Source organism: Solanum stenotomum, chromosome 4 (assembly GCF_019186545.1).
Source record: "Solanum stenotomum isolate F172 chromosome 4, ASM1918654v1, whole genome shotgun sequence".
Classification (NCBI taxonomy): Eukaryota; Viridiplantae; Streptophyta; class Magnoliopsida; order Solanales; family Solanaceae; genus Solanum; species Solanum stenotomum.
Window position 1 is genome coordinate 36148763 of NC_064285.1, and position 14366 is coordinate 36163128.

Genomic DNA, 14366 nt, shown 5'->3' on the forward strand with positions numbered 1-14366 from the left:
TCAATTTATAAGTTCAAGTTCTAATTTCAAGTTCAAGTTCTAAGTTCAAGTTCAAGTTCAGGTTATAAGTTCAAGTTCTAATTCAAAGTTCAAGTTCAATTTCTAAGTTCAAGTTCTAATTTCAAGTTCAAGTGCAAGTTTTAAGTTCAAGTTCAATGTAATGACCCAGAAAATCATTTTTGGGAATTTTGAGCTATTTGTTGACTCAAGTTAATTAGTTGAGGGGGAATTGTGGATAATTAACTTAAGCGATAGTTAATGGGCTAAAGTGATCATATATTTTAGACCCTATACCATTTGTTCCATATAATTAGATTAAGTTAGTGTAATTTTCCACTTTGAATACCTAGTTATTTTATTTAGGATTTAGGAAAGGAAAAGAAATCAGAAACTACCCTAGGCATTACAGTAGGTTTGAACTATTGCGCGTCTGCATTACAGGTAAGAACTTCAATTCTTAAAATTTTGTTACTCTTCGGATGAAAAGATTCCATGATACAAACTATTTTGATAATTAGATAGGTATGCATATCTCCTGTTACTATTATATTAATTTATTTGGATAAGAATTGGAAAGTTTGGAATCGGCTTTCATCTTGAGATGCCTTGTTATCTCTCAAATTTTATAAGAAAATTGTACCACATGTGAGACGCCATTATTCTAAGGGAAAAATTGTTTACTTTTTGAAGGACAACATAATTGCTATTGATTTTCCTTTATAAGTTTGTGGGGTGGTATTAATGATTTTCTCTATTTCAAATTAGGGGTGGTGGTATGTAGGATTGGTGGTCAAGAAATTTGGATAATAATGATGGTGTAATGATGGGTATAGTCACTGGAAAATTTTGATAAATAGGTGTTAGTTGATGACTTTTGATATTTGGCTAGTTTGTATTTTTGCATTAGTCTTAAGATTTGAGAATTTCTTTTTAAAATGGATACTTAACCGTAGACTTGAAATTTGGAAATATGAGAGTTGACATGTTAATTGGCACCAAGATATATGAACTTGATTTTAGGTTTGGGTGAGCTCTTGGGTCTAGTTGGACATAGACTAATTTGAATATTGTTAATTTTGAAATGTTATTGTGGTTATTTATTTGAATAGATTGTATTGATTTGGAAGCTCAACGAAAAGGGAAGGCTCAAGTCTAGGAGTGATTGTTCGGTTATTTGAGGCAAGTGGATTTCTAAACCCTTGTTAAGCGTATGGAATTCGTGTATTTCCTTGTGGTATATGTTTGGGAGTAATGTGATCAATTGTTTGTGTGATGTGTTGAGAATTGTTTAAAAGACTTGTTGAATCATTGTTGAAGTTGTATCATGATTCTATTGTTGTGATTTGTGCAATGTTATGAAAATGGTCATCTCCTCATTATTTGTGTAAACATGTCATTTGCGTTGTTCTGAGACATGGTTGTGACAAGTGTTATGTGCATTGAGAAAGAATAAGAAATTAAAGAGGATGTACCATTTCGAGGGACGTATTGCGCTCCGCGATGGATGCATGGACAGATATATCCCCCATGGGTCCCGGACTGAGAGACAGCGGGTGTGTATCATTAGGTCAGACATGCATCACTATACTTGACATTGCATTTCATTACATTGCATTATTTTTATTATTGATAAACTTGATCTTGTGTGTTGCTGATCTTGTGAGTGCCTTTCTATGAAACTTGTTATTGATGAATATTGAGTTGTTATTGAGAATATATAATCTGTTAGAGTGCTGTTGTTGAGCTGTATGATTTGTAAACTATGAATTGTTAGGTTGGGCTGGTTTTATGCAGGTTGTAGCTATGGAGGTTAGGATGGGGTGTAAGGAGTACCCGTATTATGTACCCTTAGCTTGTGTTTAGAGGTTTGCTTGTTGAGTACCGTGTGGTTTGGTACTCACCCCTTGCTTCTACAATCTTTTGTAGGTTACGAGCCCGGATCTTCGTGATACCTTCCATGCTCTTCATTTCCGAGGCTTTCTGTGGAGATCTGAGAGGTAGCTGTTTGTCATCTCAGCGAACCTCCTTACTCCTGTTTATGATTTTGTTTTTACTTGAAAGACAACATCATTTGAGACTTGCGTATTTTATTTCAATTCTAGTATTTACATTAGAGGATTGTGCACGTGACAACCAGGTTTTGGGGATTGAATTAAGTTGACTTGTTTTTGTAATAGTAATTGTTATTGAACCTTGCTTTATTTTCGCACTTTATAGAAATGATTGGGTTTTAGGCTGACTTGTCTTGGTGGGATACGACGAGTGCCATCACATCCATTTTTAGGTCGTGACAAAATGGTATCAGAGCCCCAGGTTCATAGGTCTCACGTGCATACAAGCCGAGTCTACGTAGAGTCTCAAGGATCGGTACGGAGACGTCTGTACTTATCTCTGAGAGGCTTTAAAGACTATTAGGAAACTTCCTTTTTGTTCATTCTTTCTCATCGTGCGTGGTTACCTTCTTTAGTACTGAGCTATTGTATACTCTTTTGACAGATGACGAGGACTAGAGTGACTGTTACTGGTGGTAGAGGGGAGGCACTTCCTGAGGCAGTTGTTGAGGCCCCAACTAGGGGTAGGGGTAGAGCCCGAGCTAGAGGTCGTGCTCGTGGAACGACACTAGGCAGAGGTCATGGCCGTGGAGCAGCACCAGTTAGAGGTCGTACTAGAGAGGCCTCTCCTGAGCCTCAGATTGATGACAGAGAGGACCAGGTTCCTTCCAGAGCCTGCAGTCACACCTTTGCTTCAGGATATATTATTGAGGGTGTTAAGTGTGCTTGAGAGCTTTACTCAGGGTTGTGGTGCGACCACTACACCACGAGACTCTCAGACTAGAGAGGGGGCTCAGACCCAAGAGCAACAGGAAGCTCCAGTTATGCATGATGCGGTGGGGCAGCCACCAAAAGATCCCATGGTTGAGAATGATCTTGCACCAGCAATTGTGGGTCAAGGTGCACCATCGGTTGTTCTGACAGAGGATGAGCAGCGTAGGTATGAGAAATTTTGAAAGATGGACCTACCTCAGTTTCAGGGTGGGAAGAGTGAGGACGCTTATGAGTTTCTGACTACATGCCGAGAGTTGTTAGAGGTTGTTGGATTAGCTAAGTCACATGGGGTTAGATATGCTACACTCCAACTTCGTGGGCCAGCGAGAGAGTGGTGGAGAACTTATTCGGGGGCTTTGCCAGTTGGATCTCCTCCAGTGACTTGGGAGAGGTTTTCCAGTGCCTTCCACGACCGTTTTATCCCTTGGAGCGTGAGAGAGGAGAGTCATTTGAGGTTTGAGAATCTAAGACAGGACAACTTATCAGTTACAGAGAATGAGGCCCGTTTTTGCCAGTTGTCTAGGCACGCTTTGGCCATTATTCCAGACGAGACGGAAAGGATCCGTAGATTCGTGAGGGGGCTGACTTTCTCCATCAGATCAGCTGTGTTTAGAGCATCGAGAGAGGGGGCTTCCTTCCAGTCCATTGTGAGTGTCGCTAAAGAGGCGGAATTGATGAAGAGAGAAGAGTTTGGAGACCCTAAGAGGGTCCGTACAGCAGGTCAGTTTCATGGTGCCTCATCTGGAGGCAGGGGATCACACAGAGGGAGTGGTTCCTTTCAGCAGCGAGGACCCGTTCATGCATCTATACCGATATCCGAGGTTGTCAGATACCTCGGGGTTCTTATAGCGTGGGTCACGGATCACAGCAGCGACCTATGGGGCGAGGCAATTATAGTGGGTTTTCAGGGTCCGCACAGCAGTTCCCGGGACAGAGATTTTGCTTTTCTTGTGGAGATCCCGATCACCTGATGCGACAGTGTACTTCCTAGAGTAGTCGTGGAGGGTCCCAACCTAATTCTTCATTTCAGGCTAGACTACTGGTACCACAGGGTAGAGGCCGAGGCAGAGTTCAGTCAGGTAGAGGCGGTAGAGCTTCTAGTAGTGGTTCTGCAGCTCAGTAGAGTGGGAGTAGAGTTACCACCCAGGTTGGAGGTGGCCGAGGGGGCCACTGTTATGCTTTCCCGGGGAGACCCAAAGCAGAGATTTCTGATGTTGTTATTACAGGTATTATCCCAGTATGCCATCGATCTTCTTCTGTATTATTGATCCAGGGTCTACATTCTCTTATGTGTCCACCTATTTTGCTGCTGAATTTGATATGATATGTGATAGCATGACTGTACCTATTCGTGTTTCTACACCCGTGGGTGAGAATTTGTGGTGGATCGAGTGTATCGATCTTGTCTTGTTTCTCTAGCGGGGTATGACACTTGGGTAGATTTGATTATTCTGGGGATGGTAGACTTTGATGTTATCTTGGGTACGAATTGGCTATCTCCTTATCATGTTGTCCTTGATTGTAATGCTAAGACTGTGACTTTAGAAATGCCTGGTGTTTCGAGGGTTGAGTGGAAGGGTGCTAATGGCTCTTATCCTAGCAAGGTCATCTCCTTTATCCGTGCTCAGAGATTGGTGGAGAGAGGGTGTTTGTCTTACTTAGCTTTTATTCAGGACACTAGTGTTGAACCACCTTCCATGGATTCTATTCCCGTGGTTCAGGAGTTTCTCGATGTATTCCCTTCTGATCTTCCAGGTGTTCCTCCCGATAAGGATATTGATTTTGCTATTGATTTGGAGCCGAGCACTAAGCCCATTTCTATTCCTTCCTACCGTATGCTCCAGCAGAGTTGAAAGAGTTGAAGGATCAGTTGCAGGATTTATTGAGTAAGGGGTTTATTCGCCCTAGTGTGTCACCTTGGGGTGCCCCTGTGTTGTTTGTGAAGAAGAAGGATGGGACTATGAGGATGTGTATTGATTACAGACAGTTAAACAAGGTAACAGTGAAAAATAAGTATCCTTTTCTGCATATTGATGACTTATTTGATCAGCTACAGGGGGCATCGTTGTTCTCTAAGATTGATTTGAGGTCTGGGTATCATTTGTTGAAGATTAGGGCATCAGATATTCCTAAGACAACTTTTCGGACTCAGTATGGGCATTATGAGTTCTTAGTGATGTCCTTTGGGTTAACTAATGCCCCTGCAGCTTTTATGGATTTGATGAACGGGGTGTTTCGACCATACATTGATTCTTTTGTGATTGTTTTCATCGATGACATTTTGGTTTACTCCAGGACTGAGGATGACCATGTCCGACACTTGAGAATTGTACTTCAGAGATTGAGGGAAGAGAGGTTGTATGCCAAGTTCTCAAAGTGTGAGTTCTGGCTTAATACTGTGGCATTCTTGGGACACGTGGTGTCCAAGAAGGGTATTAGAGTAGATCCGGCCAAGATTGAGGCAGTTAGAGGCTGGACGCGACCTACTTCTCCTACCAAGATTAGGAGTTTTTGTGGGATTGGCAGGTTATTACCGACGATTTGTTCAGAGTTTCTCTACTATTGCAGCTCCATTGACTAGATTGACTCGACAGGGTGTGGGTTTTCAGTGGTCTGATGAGTGTGAGGAGAGTTTTCGAAAGCTCAAGACTTTGTTGACTTTGGCTCCTGTGTTGACTCTACCTGAGGAGGGTGTAGAGTTTACTGTGTATTGTGATGCTTCAGGAGTCGGATTGGGTGGTGTATTGATGCAGAAGGGGAAAGTGATTGCTTATGCTTCTAGGCAATTGAAGTCCCATGAAAAGAACTACCCTACTCATGATTTGGAGTTGGCGGCTGTAATATTTGTACTTAAGTTATGGCGTCATTATTTGTATGGGGTGCATTGTGAGATCTTCACTGATCATCAGAGTCTTCAATATATCTTTAGTCAGAGGGATCTGAACTTGAGGCAGCGTAGGTGGCTTGAGTTGTTGAAGGACTATGATATGACCATTCTATATCATCCGGGGAAGGCCAATGTTGTTGCCGATGCTCTGAGTAGGAAGACTCCTAGCATGGGAAGTCTTGTAGCACTTAGCATTGAGGAGAGACCATTGGCTAGAGATGTTCAGAGGTTACAGTCTTGTCCGGTTGCAGATCTCAGAGGAGAGTGATGGGATGATTGCTTTTATTGAGACTCAGTCTTCTTTAGTCGAGCAGATCAGTGCGCACCAGTTTGATGATGAGAAGTTATGTCTCATTCGAGACAGAGTATTGAGAGGGGAAGCCAAGGAGGCTGTCCTTGATTCTGACGGTGTCTTGAAGATCGGAGGCAGGATTTGTGTGCCCAAGACGGGAGAGTTGACTAGACTGATTCTTGAAGAGGCCCATTGTTCCCGATATTCTATCCATTCGGGAGCTGCGAAGATGTATCATGATCTGAGTCAGCATTACTAGTGGTGTGGGATGAAGATAGATATTTCAGACTTTGTTTCTAGGTGTTTGACTTGCCAACAGGTCAAGTGTGAGCACCAGCGTCCCGGGGGTGTATCTCAGAGGATGCCTATTCCTACTTGGAAGTGGGAGCGGATCACTATGGACTTTGTTGTGGGTTTGCCTATCACAGTGGGTGGTTATGACTCCATTTGGGTTGTTGTTGACAGGCTGACCAAGTCTGCCCACTTCATTCCGATTCGGATGAAATATACGGCAGAGAAGTTAGCCGAGCTATATATCAGTCAGATTGTGCGACTACATGGGGTTCCTGTTTCTATTATATCAGATCGAGGTTCACTATTTACTTCTCACTTCTGGAAGGCATTACAACATGGTTTGGGTACTCAGCTAGATATGAGTACAGCCTTTCACCCTCAGATAGATGGTTAGTCCGAGCGGACGATTCAGGTGTTGAAGGACATGCTCCGAGCGTGTGTGATCGATTTTGGTGCTAGATGGGATCGACATTTACCCTTAACAGAGTTTGCCTACAATAACAGTTATCACTCTAGTATTCAGATGGCCCCATTTGAGGCGTTGTATGGCAGACGATGTAGGTCTCCGATCGGTTGGTTTGATTCGGCAGAGATGGACTCTTTGGATACTGACTTGCTTAGAGATGCTATGGAGCAAGTCCGTAGGATTCAATATAGACTGTTGACAGCCCAGAGTCGACAGAAGAGTTATGCAGACCGGAGAGTTAGATCCTTAGTGTTTATGGAGGGCGATCATGTTTGGCTTAGAGTGTCACCTATGAAGGGTGTGATGCGGTTCAGCAAGAAGGGCAAGCTTAGCCCTAGATTCATTGGACCTTTTGAGATTTTGAGTCGAGTGGGAGAGGTGGCCTATAAGTTGGCCTTGCCACCTAGTTTGTCGGCAGTTCATCCTGTTTTCCATGTCTCTATGCTTCGGAAGTATATTCCGGATGAGTCACATGTGCTTTCACTCGATTCAGTGGAGTTGGGTCCAGACTTGACATTTGAGGAGGAACCTATAGCTATATTGGACAGGCAGGTTCGAAAGCTTAGGACCAAGGAGATTGCTTCAGTGAAGGTGCAATGGAAGCACCGATCAGTGAGAGAGGCAACTTGGGAGACAGAGTCTGATATGCGTGCCAGATATCCTCAGCTTTTTGAAGCTTTGGGTACTTTCTTTCACCTTATGTTCGAGGACGAACATGATTTTTAGTGGTGGATAATGTAATGACCCAAAAAATCATTTTTGGGAATTTTGAGCTATTTGTTGACTTTAGTTAATTAGTTGAGGGGGAATTGTGGATAATTAACTTAAGCAATAGTTAATGGGCTAAAGTGATCATATATTTTAGACCCTATACCATTTGTTCCATATAATTAGATTAAGTTAGTGTAATTTTCCACTTTGAATACCTAGTTATTTTATTTAGGATTTAGGAAAAGAAAAGAAATCAGAAACTACCCTAGGCGTTACAGTAGGTTCGAACTATTGCGCATCTGCATTACAGGTAAGAACTTCAATTCTTAAAATTTTGTTACTCTTCGGATGAAAAGATTCCATGATACAAACTATTTTGATAATTACATAGGTATGCATATCTCCTATTACTATTATATTAATTTATTTGGATAAGAATTGGAAAGTTTGGAATCGGCTTTCATCTTGAGATGCCTTGTTATCTCTCAAATTTTATAAGAAAATTGTACCACATGTGAGACGCCATTATTCTAAGGGAAAAATTGTTTACTTTTTGAAGGACAACGTAATTGCTATTGATTTTCCTTTATAAGTTGGTGGGCTGGTATTAATGATTTTCTCTGTTTCAAATTAGGGGTGGTGGTATGTAGGATTGGTGGTCAAGAAATTTGGATAATAATGATGGTGTAATGATGGGTGTAGTCACTGGAAAATTTTGATAAATAGGTGTTAGTTGATGACTTTTGATATTTGGCCAGTTTCTATTTATGCATTAGTCTTAAGATTTGGGAATTTCTTTTTAAAATGGAGACTTAACCGTAGACTTGAAATTTGGAAATATGAGAGTTGACATGTTAATTGGCACCAAGATATAAGAACTTGATTTTAGGTTTGGGTGAGCTCTTGGGTTTAGTTGGACATAGAGTAATATGAATATTGTTAATTTCGAAATGTTATTGTGGTTATTTATTTGAATAGATTGTATTGATTTGGAAGCTCAACGAAAAAGGAAGACTCAAGTCTAGGAGTGATTGTTCGGTTATTTGAGGCAAGTGGATTTCTAAACCCTTGTTAAGCGTATGGAATTCGTGTATTTCCTTGTGGTATATGTTTGGGAGTAATGTGATCAATTGTTTGTGTGATGTGTTGAGAATTGTTTGAAAGACTTGTTGAATCATTGTTGAAGTTGTATCATGATTCTATTGTTCTGATTTGTGCAATGTTATGAAAATGGTCATCTCCTCATTATTTGTGTGAACATGTCATTTGCGTTGTTCTGAGACATGGTTGTGACAAGTGTTATGTGCATTGAGAAAGAATAAGAAATTAAAGAGGATGTACCATTTCGAGGGACGTATCCGCGCCGCGATGGATACTATATTTCGAGGGACATGTCGTGCACCACGACAGATATTATATTTCAAGGGACGTATCGCGCGCCGCGATGGATGCATGGACAGATATGTCCCCCATGGGTCCCGGACTGAGAGACAGCGGGTGTGTATCATTAGGTCAGACATGCATCACTATACTTGACATTGCATTTCATTGCATTGCATTATTTTATTATTGATGAACTTGATCTTGTGTGTTGCTGATCTTGTGAGTGCCTTTCTGTGAAACTTGTTATTGATGAATATTGAGTTGTTATTGAGAATATATAATCTGTTAGAGTGATGTTGTTGAGCTGTATGATTTGTAAACTGTGAATTGTTAGGTTGGGCTGGTTTAATGCAGGTTGTAGCTATGGAGGTTAGGATGGGGTGTAAGGAGTACCCGTATTCTGTACCCTTAGCTTGTGTTTAGAGGTTTGCTTGTTGAGTACCGTGTGGTTTGGTACTCACCCCTTGCTTCTACAATCTTTTGTAGGTTACGAGCCCGGATCTTCGTGATACCTTCCATTCTCTTAGTTTCCGAGGCTTTCTGTGGAGATCTGAGAGGTAGTTGTTTGTCATCTCAGCGAACCTCCTTACTCCTGTTTATGATTTTGTTTTTACTTGAAAGACAACATCATTTGAGACTTGCGTATTTTATTTCAATTCTAATAATTACATTAGAGGCTTGTGCACGTGACAACCAGGTTTTGGGGATTGAATTAAGTTGACTTGTTTTCGTAATAGTAATTGTTATTGAACCTTGCTTTATTTCCGCACTTTATAAAAATGATTGGGTTTTAGGCTGACTTGTCTTGGTGGGATACGACGAGTGCCATCACATCCATTTTTAGGTCGTGACTTTCAAATTCAAAGTTCAAGTTCAAGTTCAAGTTTTAAGTTCAAGTTTAAGTTCAAGTTCTAATTTCAAGTTCAAGTTCAAATTCTAAGGTTAAGTTCAAGTTCTAAGTTCAAGTTCAAATACAAAGTTCAAGTTCAATTTCTAAGTTCAAGTTCTAATTTCAATTCAAGTTCTAAGTTCAAGCTCAAGTTCTAAGTTCAAGCTCAAGTTCTAAGTTCAAGTTCAAGTTCAAGTTCAAGTTCTAAGTTCAAGTTCAAGTTCAAGTTCTAATTTCAAGTTCAAGTTCAAATTCTAAGGTCAAGTTCAAGTTCTAAGTTTAAGTTCAATTTCAAGTTCTAAGTTCATGACATTCAAGAATTCATCATCTAAATTCATGACATTCAAACATTCATCATCTACTCATAACACTTCCATTACTAATTTCTAACTCCAAATTATTAACACTTTACTAACTAGTCCTAAAATCAAATCCAAAAAAATCCCAATTCAACCTCAAATTACATATTCTCAAGTTTAAACTAGTCCTAAAATACAAAAATGCTAATTCTTCACTAACTAACAATGCTCAATTTTAAAATGCCCAATTTTTTTTAAAAAAACCCTAAAATAAAAATATTCAATTATCTATACCTAACTAACAATAATCAAATCAAAGTAACAATTGAATTACACCATTACTTTCACAACTCTTCATCCTCAATCTTCTCCAATTGTTGCAATTTCAAGGTTATTTCTCTGTTTTGATTTCTTAGGCCTTGGCATTGGGGCAACACCTTTGATAAGTATAGTAAAAGATGTGCTCAATAACATCAAGCAACAAAAGGACATCAAAGATGGCACTAAAGGTAGTAAAAGAAGTCATTTTACAACCCAACAAACAAAAACAATAATATACTAACAAACAATCAATTATAATCACTAGAATTGAAAAAAAACTAAACTGTAACCCTACCTGCTGGCTGCTACAGCAACGGCGACGGGCCAGAGATGGCGACGGACAAAGGCAACAACGGCGACGACGGCGACAGTGGCGACGGGAGCTAGGGATCGAACCGATATATATATATATATATGTATAAAGAGAGAGAGAAGGGAGAGAATAAGAGTGAAGAGAGAGAGAGAGGAAAATATGAATATGGCAATATGTCTTTTAGATATTTAATAAAAAGCGACGAACAGCGTCTCTAAGTCCGTTGCTTTTTTTAAATATTGTTGACCAACATTTTGACCAAAAAGCGACGGACTAAGAGACAGTTTCCGTCGCTTTTTAAAATAGTTGACTAGATATTTTGACCAAAAAGCGACGGACTAAGAGATGCCGTCCCTCGCTTTTTGAAAAATTAATTAATAAAGTAAAATAAATTAAAAACGACGGACAACTTGGTTATTTTTTAATTTATATTTAATTATTTTTAATGAAAAGCGACGGACAACATCTCTATATATATTTAATAAATAATTATTAATTATATATATATTTAGCGCAAAAATCTGCAAAAATAAGCAACGGACTAAGAGATGCCGTCTGCCGCTTTTTGTAAAATAATTTAAAAAATAATTATTTTTATTAAAAAGTGATGGACAGTGTGGCAAAAGGCGTCGCTTTTTGGAGCGACGCCGTCTGTCGCTTTTCTGTCCGTCGTTTTTAAGCATTTTTTTAGTAGTGTAAATCAAATAATACTATCCCCTTGTTCATCAAATAAAAATAGTTTCAAAATATTTGTTGAGGTTCAAGTAAGATCTGTTACAATTTTTGATAATTACTTTTGTCATCGATATATTATAGTCTCTTCGTGTTTTTCTTTTTCTTTTTAATATTCATATTCCTCAAAAGTTTATTCTTCTCTTTAGTAATGAATTAACTCTTTTTCACCTTTCACTAATCTTAGCTTGTGAAATATTTATAAATTACTTTCTATTTTCTCAAATCTTTACTACAATTATAATATACCACCTATTTTATTTATATAAAATGAATAGATTGAGAGATATGTAGCCTCAATCATACAAAGAATATAAAGTATTCAAATAAAGTAAACTCAAAGTATTTATATGTATAAATTCATATTCCTTTAAGTTTATTTATATTTTAGTTAATAATTCAAAATTATTCTAAAAGGTAAACATACACAAAAATTGTGGAATTTTTGAATTCTCGAAATTGATTTCATTATTCACAACTTTACATAAGAACAAAAGATTTAAATTCACTTTTGTGAAGAAAAAACATATACAAAGTTGAAACAAGAAAACAAAATCTTGAAAAAATAATGAACAAAACGATTCAAGTCTTTACGGTTAAAAATAATTTACCTGAAATTTTAAAAATAATATTTAGTGTAAGAATATATTAAAATAAACAAATAAATAAAAAATGTGTAAAAGTACCAAGGAAAATGATCTTAATCTGTAATATTTAATTTGTACACATGGCCAACATCACTATACCATTGAAGATTAATGGACAAAATACAAATGGAGGGGATCCTTTCCTTGTGTTCATCAAACATAAACTTAAATCTTCAAATATTTTCATATGCTTATCTTATCTTCCACTATAAACAATACAAAATTATTTACAAAAAATAAGCATAGAATAATAAGTATAGTAAAATCACCAATAATAAGGAAAAAAGCAACGCAAAAAGAGGATAAGAAAGAACACTATAAATATCATGACCCAAAAATAGACGTGATGACACTTGTCTTATCCCACCAAGACAAGTCAGCCTAAAACCTGTCACGACCCAGGGGTACCACCTAGACGTAACATGACATACAAGACCCTGAGAGGCATCATATAAGCCACTTAGCTTTCATAGTAAAGATAATAGAAAATCGGTAAAATTTAAAACATTTTCAACAACATCAAAGTTTCATAAAACGAAGCGAAAGTCTCATACAATTGTCTCAAAACCATCTAATGCCAAGAATCATTGGGACACAACCCATACAATAATGTTCGAAACATAAAATGAAATAACATAAGGAAATGGTTGCCAAATCCTCGAATGCTATGAAGGCTCACCAATCTTCAAGTCTTGCTTCTACTAAAATCCTAGCCACGGGGATGAGAGTCAGGAATGCCGGACCCTACATTTGGATAAGAAATTTAGGCAAGAGTATACGTTAGTACACGAATGTACTAAATAGGATAGCTTGCATAAACATAAACATAAACATAAGGGTTAGACAATAAAAATCATAAGCATAATCAATGCACATAATAGATAATAACAACATGTAAGGAAGACTTCTCAAGTAACCTGAAAGCATACTTAGCCAAGACCTGGGTAATCCTCCACTAGTCTTACTCATCATAGAAGGCAACCTTAGCAATCATCCAAGCTCATCACCTATTATTCTCATCTTTAGCTTATCTTTCATAGACATGGGGAATCACCTCCCTGCCTTCCTATAAAGGCTAATGGGTAGTCCCCTCTTGCCTTACATAAAGGCTAATGGGTAGTCGCCTCTTACCTTACTTAGGTGGTCATAGGTACTCGCGTCCATGTCAATCTTATAGGATCATGGGTATTCGCTTCCATGCCCAACATCATATGTGAAATGACCCAAAAAGTTCTTAAAAATGTGCTTCGGAAGTTACCGGAAACTTGTTTAGCTATATAGAAAAGAATCCATTTCGTTTTTCAAAAATCCGACTTCATATTCTTGTTTAGGGGGTCAAATTGAGTGGGAAATGGGTCTAACCCAAATTTTAGAGCAACCGTATCAAAATCAGAAATTTCCAAGTGAAGCCTTTTTCGAGGGTCTACTTTGGAGGGTCATATCTCCTAGCACACAAATAATTGGGTGGCCCATAACATATCCATGGAAATCCCTTTGAGTTAGATACCTAACGCACTTCATTTCACCTCATTCGGAGTTCGGACGAAGAAGTTATGCCCATTTTCGTAAAATCTGTCCGGCAGGAAATGCAATTTCCAGTGAGCGTTTTTACTGTTCACCCGCCTCATTTTTTTTTCTAAGTGTTGGACCATTTTTCCAAAGGGCATATGTTATTTCCTATATACCATTAGTTCAATTCCCATCTCTAAAACATTTCCCAAAACACCTCTCCCATACTTAGACACATTTTCTCTCAAGTTCTCTCAAGAACCCTAATCCAAAACCTTCCTCAAGATTGAAGAGACTCTTGCTCCAAGTTCCAAGCTTCCATTGAAGACACTCTCAAGACCTTCATAAGAACTCAAGGTATGTGGTGTTGAACTCATGGGTCCTTCCACCCATAGTGCCTAGACTCTATTCTACTCACTAATTCATGGTTTAAGTTAAGATTCATAAATTAGTCTTGTTCTTTGTAATAATTTCCTGCACATTGAATTTTAAACATGAAAAGTGATTGTTTTGAGCATGTTGTGACTCTAGAACTTGAATCTAAATTTGGAATGGATGTGGAGATTTTCATGTGGTATTGTGGGTGTTAAAAGGTGTTGTTGTAGGTTGTTCACTGGTTTGGCTGCATAATTACTACCCTATTTTCCATGCTCTTTGATTCCATTACATGCCTTCAAGGTGTTTGACAAAATGTCCAACTATGGAGAATTGATGAATCGATGCTTTAAAGCTTGAGTTATGAGATGTATGGCAATCCAGAGATGTGTTGATGACAAACTAAGCTTGTGTATATGTTCA

The 14366-nt window shown here is 38.5% G+C and overlaps 1 protein-coding gene and 1 pseudogene across 2 annotated transcripts in view; one reads left to right on the forward strand and one right to left on the reverse strand.

Moving 5' to 3' along the window:
• Positions 1-14366, reverse strand: part of LOC125862467 (uncharacterized) — a 1053062-nt gene that overhangs the window by 593602 nt on the left and 445094 nt on the right. The gene's annotated exons all lie outside the window — the stretch shown is intronic.
• On the forward strand, positions 3500-7490 carry LOC125862469 (uncharacterized; annotated as a pseudogene).